Source organism: Lepisma saccharinum, chromosome 9, assembly GCF_977018435.1.
Source record: "Lepisma saccharinum chromosome 9, izLepSacc3.1, whole genome shotgun sequence".
NCBI lineage: Eukaryota > Metazoa > Arthropoda > Insecta > Zygentoma > Lepismatidae > Lepisma > Lepisma saccharinum.
This window is the reverse complement of record NC_139237.1, coordinates 46,370,706-46,383,371: the sequence shown is the minus strand read 5'-3', so window position 1 is coordinate 46,383,371 and position 12,666 is coordinate 46,370,706. Positions and strand designations below refer to the sequence as shown.

Sequence of the window (12,666 nt, the reverse complement as noted above, 5' to 3'; positions counted from 1 at the left end):
TAAACGATAATATAGTAGTCAAGGGAGAAGGAACTATTATTCTATAGAGATTCCAGAAAAGTACTAATGTTTATAACTTCCTTTGGGAAAATGACAGGACATTCATTTCCCGGGGAAACGGCATCACATTCCCCGTGCATAAAATCATCATAAAAGTAGGAGTTAAACATTAGATAATAAATGAGTTTTTGTAATGGAGAAGTTATGCATTTAGCGCAGTATAAATACAGCACGTAGTGGTAACTATAGACAAAAACTCCGAGGTAACTATGGAGATTTCTATTCTGAAATTTCTTCCGTGCAATTTATATTTTGCAACGCCATTTATATTGGTCCTCTCTGCATGGATCGGTAAACCGGTAAGATAACACCCATTGTGGAAAATAATTAACAATAGTTTTACATGTGTTATTCAAAGCGGTTGGTACTAATTCCGTGATATCATATCATAGCAATTGACAATTGAAATATTGTATTTACTTAAGTACACCTCAGTAAATGCCTATGATTCTTTTGAAATTACAAAATATAGGCATGTTTTTCTGTTTTTATTGAACTCGTAATTGCCGAAATTTCACATTTTCGTGTATAAGCATTTATTATTTGACATTTCATTCGAAGGTCACTTGATATCAGTAGTTGTCTCGCACAAATAGGCAAAATTTCGATTGATTATTTGTTTATCTATTACTGTACAACACTAAATTTTTCCTTTTCATGAAGAGCCTGTTTCTAATGAAGTTATGCATGACAAAAACAAATCTGCAATTTGTTTATACGTATCACGTGTTATTAAGCCAAAATCATCTAGTTTGAACGTTAATGAAGAAACATATGGTAAAATAGCTGTTTCTCCTATGTTTCTCCTATGTTACAAAAAATGAACGGTGTTATATTGCTGCGTCTCTCAAAAGTCTTAGGACGGCGATATTTGATCTTTTCAACTCAACTTACACAGAGCTTTTGTGGGTTGCCTGTAGATTTAGGCTCAATTTCAGGGTTGCCACATTCACAATAGATATGCGTGAATTTAAAATTATATAGAAATTCAGTGCTATGTTGCAAATGACAAAATACTTATCGAAAGAAATAGAGTTTCTCTACTTAAAGAAAATTGATTTTCTACTATTTTAACGTTGATAAGTCTACGCGAAAAAAGAAAATATGAGAGAAGAAGTGAAAGGATAAGATAAAACAAGCGGAGGGAAGGAAAGAGGGGATAGAAGTGGAGAGAAGAAGAAATGAGAGGATGGGAAAGAAGATGAGATAGAGAGAGAAAAGAGGGTCAGAGAGAGAAACAGAGAGAGAGAGAGTGATGAAGCAGAGGGAGAAAGGGAGAATAAAGGGGTAAACGAGATGAGATGAGAGGTGACGGGAAGACGAGAATATGAGAGTGAAGAGGATAGGAGGAGACGAGAAGAACAGATTGGAGAATAGTGTAAAGAAATAAATGGAAAATTGTGCAGTGAAGTCTGAAATCGAAGACACGAGAGGAGATAAGAGGAGTGGAGAAGAGAGGGGTGGAGACAAGAGGCGAGAATATGAGACAATATGATAGAGAAACTGAGGATAAGAAGGTAATAGGAGAGTGAGAGAGAAGGAAGAGCGGAGACTAGAGAAGGAACGATATTGCAGATAGTTGCATAAAATATCGTCTTAGCGTCAAGAATTGATGCATTGATCAAATGATCTACATAAATCAACCGAAAACATTTTAAATTGCGATCTAATACATTCTAGGGGTGAAATTTATTTTGGCTGAGTTCAGACCAAAATAAGATTTTCTGCTTAAAATTTTCGATTTTTACCTGCGATTACAACACTAAAAAAAATAATTTAATTTTCATAATTATAACAAGTTGCTAAATTTTTCCTCTTCGCAGTTCCTTGAAATGAGGATTTTATTCTTTAATATTTATTTCATAGTTAATGCTAAACGGAACGATCCTATCTCACACATCATGAACAATGAACACAATGGGATATATCTAAAACTTGCGAAAGATTTCTGCCACGGAAGGGTTTGAACCTACAGCCATTAGGTTGACAGTCCTGAATGGTAACCACTACCCTACAAGCTTGATTGTAAGAAACAAAATGAAGCTAGTTTGAATCGACGGAAACATTGAATAGACATTTGCACATGGTGAAAACTATTCGCTCCGAATTTGCGCAGGAAGCCTTGCACTAACGTAACTAACACGTTCTGCGCCCTCCCCGCAACTTTCAGTTGTCCGCCCCTACTCGTTAAAAAGTATTTGATCCTAGATCCACCAAATTTGGTATATCTTTCATATATAAGAATTAGTAAAACATAATCATTTTGCTTCAGCATTTTGTCTGAAAGAATTGTTTCTCTTGTTTTCAATATGAATAAACATGAACTTAACACATTATAATAAGTATAGATCAATACATAATAGATAAGTATAACCAAAATAGAGTACATTCATTTTGGCTCTCGGCAAGGATAGCGTGTGACTGCAGACAGCGCGGCATTCGACCCGTGGCTTCCCGGTTTTTGTTTTTTTGTTTTTTTACGCACACATCTTTACCATTCAGACAATTATATTAATAATTTTAAAGAGTACTAACCTGTGTAGTGAGAGTTGCTTTAAGTAGTGGCCAACTGCATTCACACTTTCCCGGCATCTTTTTAAAATAAATTTTGATTTACATATTCCCAAAAAATAATTTAGATCGCTCATAACTTCTGAACAAATGGTCACAGAGAGTTCCGGATTTTTGCATTTTACTCACCATATCATTCACTCGTATACAAGTTTCTCTAGTTCTTATCTGGGAATCAACTTGGCACACATTCCTAAAAGAAAATTTTGATCGCTTATAACTTCTGCACGAATGGTCACAGAGAAATATTCTTTTTTGCATTAGGGCGGTTCAGAAATAATTGAAGCGTTACAAAAATTTAATTCAAGTTAACTATTGAACTTACGTTAATGGAACCAGTCCAGAACGATCGAGGAACGCAAACAGTTTGTGCGTGTATGTATTGTTAAACAGAGAGTTCACATCTCTGCCGCTAGGCTACACTCAAATCACCTACATAACTCGCATCACTCGCCGTGTTTTGTGCAATGTTTTGGTCTCCAGGATCACCGGACCTTATACGGTATAACTTCTTTTTGTGGAGTTTCATCAAAGACGGGATATTCGTCTCACCTGTGCCGCGTGATTTAAGGGAAGTATCATAGCATCAATAGACACTATCGACAGCCCATGTTGATGCGAGTATGTCAAGAACTAGACTATCGTTTCGATGTGTGTCGTGTCACTCGTGGTGCACACATTGAACATTTTTAGGTGTAAAGAAAACTGTTCCTCTTTCGCTCTGGTTTGGTTTCATTAAAGTAAGTTCAATATTTCACTTGTAATAAATATTTGTAACCCCTTAGTTATTTCTGAAACAGCCGGCACAAGTTTCACTGGTTGTAATCTGCGAGTCAACTTGGCCTACATTCCCAAAATTAACTTTCATCGTACATCGTGGTTAGATCCCATTTTAAACTGTAGTTCCAGTCCCGATTAGCCTATCAATTAACTTTGATCGTTCATAATGTGAATGGCCACAGAGAGCTCAGGATTTTTGTTTATACTAAGCATTTCATCCTTCACAAGTTTCACTAGTTCTTATTTGGAAATCAACTTGACCCAACCTCACAAAATTAAATTTGATCAGTCATGACCTCTGATTGAATGGTCACAGGGTGCTCGGTTTTTTGTTTTTGTTCTTTTTTGCAATTTACTCAGCATATCATCTACTATAATACAGGTTTAGCCTTAAAGAAATACATATAGACTCTCTCAAAGTATTACAGAAAGTAGAGTTTTCATATTAGACCTGAACAACTTACATGGTTTGAAGAATACGTCCTGAAATTTACATTGGTAAGTTACAAGTGTTCTAAGTGTGACCCTTTTGTAGCACGACAAATATCAATGAGATAGTCTATTCCTTCCTAAACAGGATTTTTCTCCTTGCACAGACAACCAGTTTCCTGAAAGTTCTTTCTCCAATCGTAGATTGACTGCCTTGTGATTGGTTGTTTACCATACCGTGTTCTAAAACGATAGTAACAAAATTTGTGTTTGCAAATTCAATCACGTAGAAAGCATTCTCCACCTGGCTAACGGCCATACTGTCCAACGTACGTTAAGGATGCTCGCGTGAAGCTGACGTCACGAAGTCAAACGAAAAGCTGAGGTCGTAAACTTGAAGACTTTCTCTATACAACAGTACTAAATGCTTTCTGATGTAACAAAAAAAAATCAATTTATAAAGCTTTTAAAGTGTCTACTTTTTTAGGCTAACCCTGTATTATACAATTTTCACTGGTTCTTTTATGTGAATCCTATTCCTTCTTTCAAGGTTAGGATCCCCAAATGAACTCACAAAATGTCAGAAATTATACAGTTTAGTTCGGAGAACATTCAGCAAGCTGTTTTTGAACAATATGAACCTATGCTTAGTTTTAAGTTTACATTTTATTCAGGAGTAGAGAAATATTTCTCCTGTCTTCTTTCCATCTTGACCTGAAATGCCTTGCCTTGAGCGATCAAGATATTACTTATGCTTTATAAGGAATAATTCCAAAAGCACATAGCTGAATTATTTAATTGAAAAGAATGTGAGAAATAGAGTTATTTTTCACCCGAAATAGTTTTACATGCAGAACATATCTTAGGCATGTGGAAAATTACTAGTATGTCTCGTAGTTTTCTCCTGCATGAAATCTTATATTGCACCCTAATTAAGTGTTTCATTATCCCGCAAAAGTCTACTTGTAAATATATATGAAAATACAATACTATTTCCCCGAACATATATTTTACCTAGATAACCATTGTACGTACAAATTACAGAACTCGAACAGCATAAATGATTCTACAACCAACAAGAGACCATGTGTTCATCAATACATCTTGTATGATCATATGTAAACATCATATGATTTACAAAATTGAGCATTGGATATTTCAAATTTCCTCGCTATCCTGAAATCGCAAATGACTGAAAAAAATTGCAATATACATTTACAACATCCATATAATTTGGTGGAAACAGTTACATCGAGCTACCTCCGAAAATCAATAACAGGAAAGCTGTGTTGAATATACAAAACGCCGATTACAAATGTCTTCTCTTGTGAATCATCCATCCAACATCCAATAATATACATAAGATCTCTCACTACGATCGCCCTCAATATATTGCCGAGTTTAAAAAAGCAACGTTTCGTATCAAATAGCCAGTATATTTTTCAGCAAATTCCTTTCTCAAATAGCTTTATAATAACTTTATTCTGGAAATTGGTGCCGTAATTGTTTCTAATTTCGATTTTGCTTTACTATGAAAATGCTGTTAGCATTGTGGTAAACTCAAAGCTTTGTAATGTTGTGATGGAAATAATGAACATGTAATAGAATATCTCATTATTATAGGTATTGTCAAGAGTACTGGTAATATACTAACGTGTCAAGATATGCAATTTTTGAATTTCCAATCAGGTTGCATAATATTTCAGTTTCCAACTTAAGTGTACGCACACTCGCAATTAGCCTATGCATGCAAATGTATTGTTGAAAGGGACTGTTGACATAAATAACAAAATTTCTGTATTTACCTTCAATTACGGTTACCACTCTTACCTAGAATTAAAATAATTAATACCTAAATTAAAGAATGAAACGTCATTTCATGTAGGGAAAATAATGTTGGATAAAAGTTCCAATGAGAGACATGACGTATCTTCCTGTGAACAAAACTGTGAGTCAAGCAATTTTCTCCTCCGAAGCCAACTTAACTTTGATTGGAAGATCAAAATTTTCCCAACACTTTATACAGTAGTTGCATAGCTGCCAATTAAGTATCGAGAGACAGTGGACTTAGCCAAATTGAATGTGACATTTGTTTTGAACTGTTCCAAGCTCCTTATGTTTAAAATATAAATATTAAATTTGTTATATATCATATTCAATATGATTCATCACACCTTTTGTTTCTGATTTCTTAGTTTCTGAATTTTGATTTTCAGGTTTCCAATATGAGGAGAAAGCTTACATTCAACGCTTGCTGCAGATAATTACACACGTTTTGGAATTTAGTTAGAATGAATCACACTTAGATTAGAGCATTTTCTGTCTTTATATTTTCCTGATGGAATAGCAATTGTATTGTCATTGAAAATGATAAATAACTTTCACTAATAATATTAATATGATTATAATAAATGGTAACTTAAATTACAACAAATTTAAGAACACCAACATTTTACCCTGTATATATTTATATACATTTTAAAAAAAAACATTATTTAGCTACCCTTGATAAATAAATTCCTTATCCAATTATTTGTGTTCCCGAAGACAATGACCTTGCGGTCCACTGGTTTAATTTCCAGATTTTTCTGGTGCCCGATAGAGAATATTATATATCAGAAAGTAATAGAAGGAAATGAAAATGTTTATATTGAGGAGCTAGCTCTATTGTTGACTTGTACGTAAAAATTAAAAGGTGTACTTGAAAACGAAACATTACGGAGACAGGATCTTCTCTTCGATTTGGAATGCAGACCTTACAAATTCCATTACTTGCCTCATCCGTGGAAAGGTACCAGCCTGACAGACGGATCTGAATCGACAGTTATTGGAATTTGTATTTGTTGTATCGTAGCTACAACTAAAAGTTACAAAAAAGACAGTACCTCCAGCCATGTTTCCTCCTTCCCTTATTTTATTATTTTAGTATTTTATTACCGGGATCTAAATATAGGGTGAAGAAAAGGGACTAGCGAGAGGTTGTGTAAATAGGCTCAGACCTTTTTAAGTTGAGAGTGACGCCTCCGTCCTCGAGGTACATACCTGCTCTCTTTCTTCCACGATGTTGACTCACTTTCAAACCAAATCCAAAACTGATCCGATCTTCTCAGATCGGTTTGGTTGCTTCGCTATACAAATTCAAATATCTGTCGATTCAGATCCGTCTGTCAGGCTGGTACTTTTCCACGGATGAGGCAAGTAATGGAATTTGTAAGGTCTGCATTCCAAACCGAAGAGAACATCCTGTCTCCGTAATGTTTCGTATTTCAAGTACATCTTCTAATTTTTACCTACAAGTCAACACTATATTTGTGATTCGAGTTCTCCGCTCTTTGTAACACATAGCCACCATACAGGACTTTACAGTACTGTTCATCGTTTGAATATAACATCTTATGGATTGGTAGCACCTTAAGGAGAACATTCTTGGACTCTCAAAATCCTACTGTCCATTCTGTGGTGCAACAAATAGATCGGAATGGCCTCTATCTTCCTCCATATATTTCTCTTGAGTTCAACAGTTCTTTGAGTCTTGTGGTGTACACTCTTTTTTTTAGATAACCCTACTGGAAGATGTCCTGTGGGGCTATATCTGGTAATCTGGATGGTCAATTTACATTGTCGAATCTCGAAATGAGGCAACCAGGAAAATGGTTTAGAAGGTTACCTTTGGCACTAATCCTGTGTGACCGTGACACCACCATTTTGTTGCATCACATTCATGTTAGACCGAGGAGAAAAACGTGACGAATATGTCATTGTAGCGCTCAGCAGTGATTGTATAAATAATATATTGCTCGACTGTATTCACGAGGTGTTAAATGTCCTCTGCACTAACAGACATTTAAGGTCGCCGATGCGAAGATTTTTTAACTATATCGGTTTCAAGGATGTTTTTCACACCATGCAGGATTGTCTTCTGATATGGTGCTTCACGCTTCTTAAAATGTTTTCGGATCGTCTTTTTGATGTAATGCTTAAGCTTTCACTAGTGAGAAACGCTTCGACATCATAAGCAATCTTAACCGAAGTCCACAGCACCATAATTTGCTAGAATAATCAATTGTAAATGGTATTATTTTGAACTCCCAAGCTCTGGCTTCCAAACGCAATACATTTGAAAAATATTAGAAATTTCCTACTTGTCTGAAAATACAGAGAAATATGTTTCCCATCAAAAGATCTAACCTGTATATCGTAATAAGTGAGCATGCAGCTTACAGCTTTTCATTTGTGCATTGTCATGGTGGATAGTACTGTGGAAAATTATGTCTTATGAAAGAACCTCTTAGCTGGACATGCCATTTAAACACATTCTGTAACTTTTCTGTCAATGCACGTCAAAATTGCAATGTAAGAACACGCAAGATTCTGTAAAGAAAGTGCAACGACTGTACTTTGGTTGTCGCTGGGAGAAAAAGTCCGCTCATGGTATATGGTACATGTCAGAGTTTACAAATGTATCTTTTAATATGGAGAATAACTGAATAACATCGCCAGATATCGGCGCACCTGGCACTGCAATCTGACACAACCAATGACTTCGTAATTTAAGAAAAACATACTTTGTGTTATGAATATGGCATGATTATTATTGCAAGTGGCTCATCTCTCTCTCACTCTCTCTCTCTCTCTCTCTCTATCTCTCTCTCTCTCTTTCTCTCTCTCTCTTTCTCTCTCTCTTTCACTCTCTCTACCCTACATAAGCTCGAAGGTTCATGGCTGTAGCAATAAAAACCTTCCATTAGTTCCTATCCTCTGCAAGATCTATCCACTCTTTTCCATCCCTACTGATTTCCTTTAGTCTATTCTCAACATTATTCCTCCATTTTCATCTTGGCCTTCTTACTGGTCATTTACCAACAGATTTCCCAACAAGAATCCTGTAAACTCTTCTTTCCTCTTCCATTTGTGCTACATGGCCTGCTCATTTAGGTCTTCTTGATTTAATGATTATCATAATACCTGGAAATGAATACAAAATATATAGGTTTAAATTATGTAACCTGCAAAGAACTCCATTTCTGCCTTTTATTAATGTCTTTCTTTCGTTCGTATTGTGACACCAAAACTCCAATGTAAGTCATCTTAATCTTATTGTAACGAGACTGTGATTTGATGACTTAAATAACACTGTCTCGATGACTTGTGAGATGGAAAGTGAATAGAAGGAGATTAATACTTCACTCTTGCAATTGATTTAGACGCTGGAATCACTGTTGCCTACCCCTAAGTATCAGTATTGCCCATCTCCTCGATAGCACTGGTTTTGCATGACAGGTGCTAACAATGATTAAAATATCAGGCTGACATGCCAATAAAATCCAAGCTTCATCCGTAAATATTCGATTCGCCTAAATGTAAAGACTCTAATTAAATCACTACTCCAAACGCAATGCACTCCCAAATCCTAAGAGATGAACCCCTTTTTAAGTACGCCGTAAATGGTGTAATGATCACAGGCTACAAACCCTTTGTTACTTAATGCAAATTGAGATTGACACAAGCGCTCTGACAGGATGGCAATCTATGTTACAATATACCACCTACCCAGAATCCCTACTGTGAAATTCTCCATCATGCTTACTGATGTCATTAACATTAACATTACTCAGAGTGACCAATACGAACCTCACCCTGCCCTCTGTAAAGGAATACTGGCATTAGTACACATATATCAACATTCAATCACTCTGGGGAGCTCTTCCAGGTTATATTGTAACACCATAGTTTAGAACATGCGTTTTTTTATTAAACAATAGGAAGGATGAAAATTGACTTTGTATATGAATAGGATACTCAATTGTATCTTTCATAATTTAATCCTTGAACAGCCAACATCAGCAAGGAACTACACAACTGAATAAATGAGATACAAACTCATTCGATACTTCCAATGTGAGTACACTTAAGGCTATAATCTGTAAACACTTAACGCGGTGTCTTTACCCAAACTATCATTAGACTCAATACTTCCTTTGGTAACTGAGAAGCGATTTTGAAAATAAAATAAGTGAAAATTGGACGGTTTTCAAAATAATTAAATTAACAATTTTTAACCGTCAAACTAAAGATCCATATCACAAAGAATGATATTAGCTGAGGAGATAATAATCACCTCTTCAATTAGCGAATTATTACATGTAAACAATGTCACATGACCTTGAGTTAACACCCACTAATACATCATTTATTGTTCTTACAAGTGAATTTCTTTATACTTCACGTAATACTTAGTCAGAATGGTTTCAATAACCCTTATGATATGTTCGTTTAAGACTAGTCAGCTGTATTTGCCCAAAATGGCTAGGCGACGTTCATTGTTCCGAACCACGTTTTACGAGAACACGTAATCGCCATATATGGCCATAAATATTATCACACGCATGCTAGCATATTAATTGTAATGATGATTAGTTGAGGTCACTTTCCACTTGCAATGTTCTGAATGCACTCGAATAGAAGGTGATATACTAGGTACTTAAGTTTTACTGCGTATATCCACCAAGAGTTCGTGACAGCCGTCATAAATTTCCAAATATCGGGCTTCACTTTGATTTACAATTCGATATATGAACCGTAATACCATCCACTGGTTTTAGTTGACGTTTTGTGCAATTCCAAACAACTGGCAATCCCTCGATGAACGTGATGTAAGCCGATTCCTTTTGGCTTATTCCAAACAGACGTCCATTGTCCTGTCCATTTTGTTCAACGTGCAGCGAGTCCTTCCCGAACCGTTCCATCAACCTGCTCACGCAAGCGATTCCTTAGTTCAGTTCAGCAATGTTGGATTCGTTATCCAGTGCACGTTTACATGCACATCAAGATATAAATTAGTATTTTTAGTATCAATCATGTTATTTGCACACTATGGTTGATGCCACAATAATAATATTCTCAAACAACTTAATAGAAAAAGAAGAACTGTGCTGATTTGAGTCACCCGGTGAGCGGAAGACTCGAACTGTCTGTGAACTGTTCTTTAAACCATTCGGTCAGCTGTACGGTGCACAGCTACCACCAAATGCGCAATCCCGGAACAGGATAGTTCATAATGTTGGTTGACTGATAAATGCAATTCGGAATTTTGCAGCAATATCAATTATGAACACACATTTGATCGTTAAACCAAATAAATACACTTGAAAAAAGCATTTAGGACGTGGATTGTCATAGTACAATATATTTTCTACACGTTATTATTATACAAGATTTGTCCAGAAAGAAACCGGCCGATCAAATTTGCCCACCAATCAAACAACCCGCGTTGGTTAATTTACTAGCGCCAAGTAGAGGGATCCTTCCGAAGTACCATGCCGTTGAGTGCACGAATCAACGTAGTTTAGTTTGTAATCTGCTAGGAGTTACGTTAAGTCGTGTTGCATGACTGCGGTGATTTTCTCATACACCGAAAATGAAGATACTATAGGCCCTCTTTACTCTTTCGACGGGCTTTCTTTATCTGCACAAGGTAATTGGGGAGCGTGGAATACGCAGGAGACCAACGAGACAGCAGCGGTGGTGTCGAAAGTTACGACGTCGCTGGGAGGAATCAGTAGCGTAAGAAACACGTTCTGCGCCCCACCCCCGCAACTTTAATTTGTTCGCCTCTACTCGACCCCCTTTGATCACATAGCCATGGTGTTGGCCATGTTTCTTATCTTGCTAACTCATTATGCATTATAGCTAATTGGTAGTAAGTCCAGACAGCAAAACAACAGAATCTGCTTTCTCTTTTTACACAAGTGGTAAAGTCCTTGCACTGTAATGAAAGAGGTTCCAGGTTCGATATCTGGTGAAACAACAACTCAAACTTTATGCATTACGGTTACTCGGAACTGCGTGAAAAACGCCAACAAAAGCCCCAGCGGAAATCGAACGCCAGACCCCCTGGTTACAAGTCTCCGAAGTCAGCCATTTCTATTTGTGTATAAAGGTTAATTTGGAATAGTAACTCATTTTTTAAATAATGTTATTCTGCGATTTGCCAGCATTGCGACTCGAACCTGGAACTTCTTGAATAAAACAACACCAGTGTCAGCCATCTTGTTTTGCTTTTCGAATATCTGCTCGTGCATAAAAACTAATCGGGACTCATAACACACATTTTCATTTAAAGAGAAATTCATATTTGACAATTTGACAACATTGGAAATCGAATCCGGAACCTCTTGATTAAAGCATTTACTTTTACAACCTTTTTCCAATTTAGTTCATTTCCCTTTTCTGCACAAAAGCTAATCGGGACTTCTAAACAAATAGAATTGAATATCCAATGTTGCCAACATTGGGAATCGAACACTTAACCATTTGATAAAAAAATCAGCTTTAACTATTTTATATTTAAACTATTATCTATATCGCGGGGCGAAAAACTCCATCCGTTAAAATCACTTTGGATAAAGTTTATCGCCTGTTCTAATAAATTGTTTAAAAATCCACAACATACACAGATAGGCTAATCGGGGCTGGACCTACAGTTTCAGGTGGGGCCAATTCTACTGTGTACCTATATAAAATCGCTCTTTTAAAAGTGTATCACAAGTCCCAATCAGCCTCTGTGCGCAGAGAGAGTAATTGTTTTAAAGGGCCACAATATACACAGATACGCTAATCGAGACTGGACATGATAGGAATAAGTATGGGGTCTTTCTGCTACTCCGCAGCTACGAAGTCAACAGAAAAGTCAAGTATCTCGTTACGGAACGGTTCTCTTGTGGCATTTATGTGTAAGTTCTCAGTTTCTTTATTTTCAATTGTTCTGCTTAGCAGATCTGCCTGACCATTTTCCTTACCCTTCCAATAGTGAACTTGAAACTGGTA

The 12,666-nt window shown here is 36.3% G+C and overlaps 1 long non-coding RNA gene across 1 annotated transcript in view; it reads left to right on the top strand.

Moving 5' to 3' along the window:
- Positions 1–6,288, top strand: part of LOC145992653 (uncharacterized) — a 58,774-nt gene extending 52,486 nt beyond the window's left edge. The window contains exon 3 of the long non-coding RNA XR_014442190.1: positions 6,057–6,288. This is a non-coding gene — a long non-coding RNA (uncharacterized LOC145992653). The remainder of the gene's footprint in view (positions 1–6,056) is intronic.
- The last annotated feature ends 6,378 nt before the right edge of the window (positions 6,289–12,666 follow it).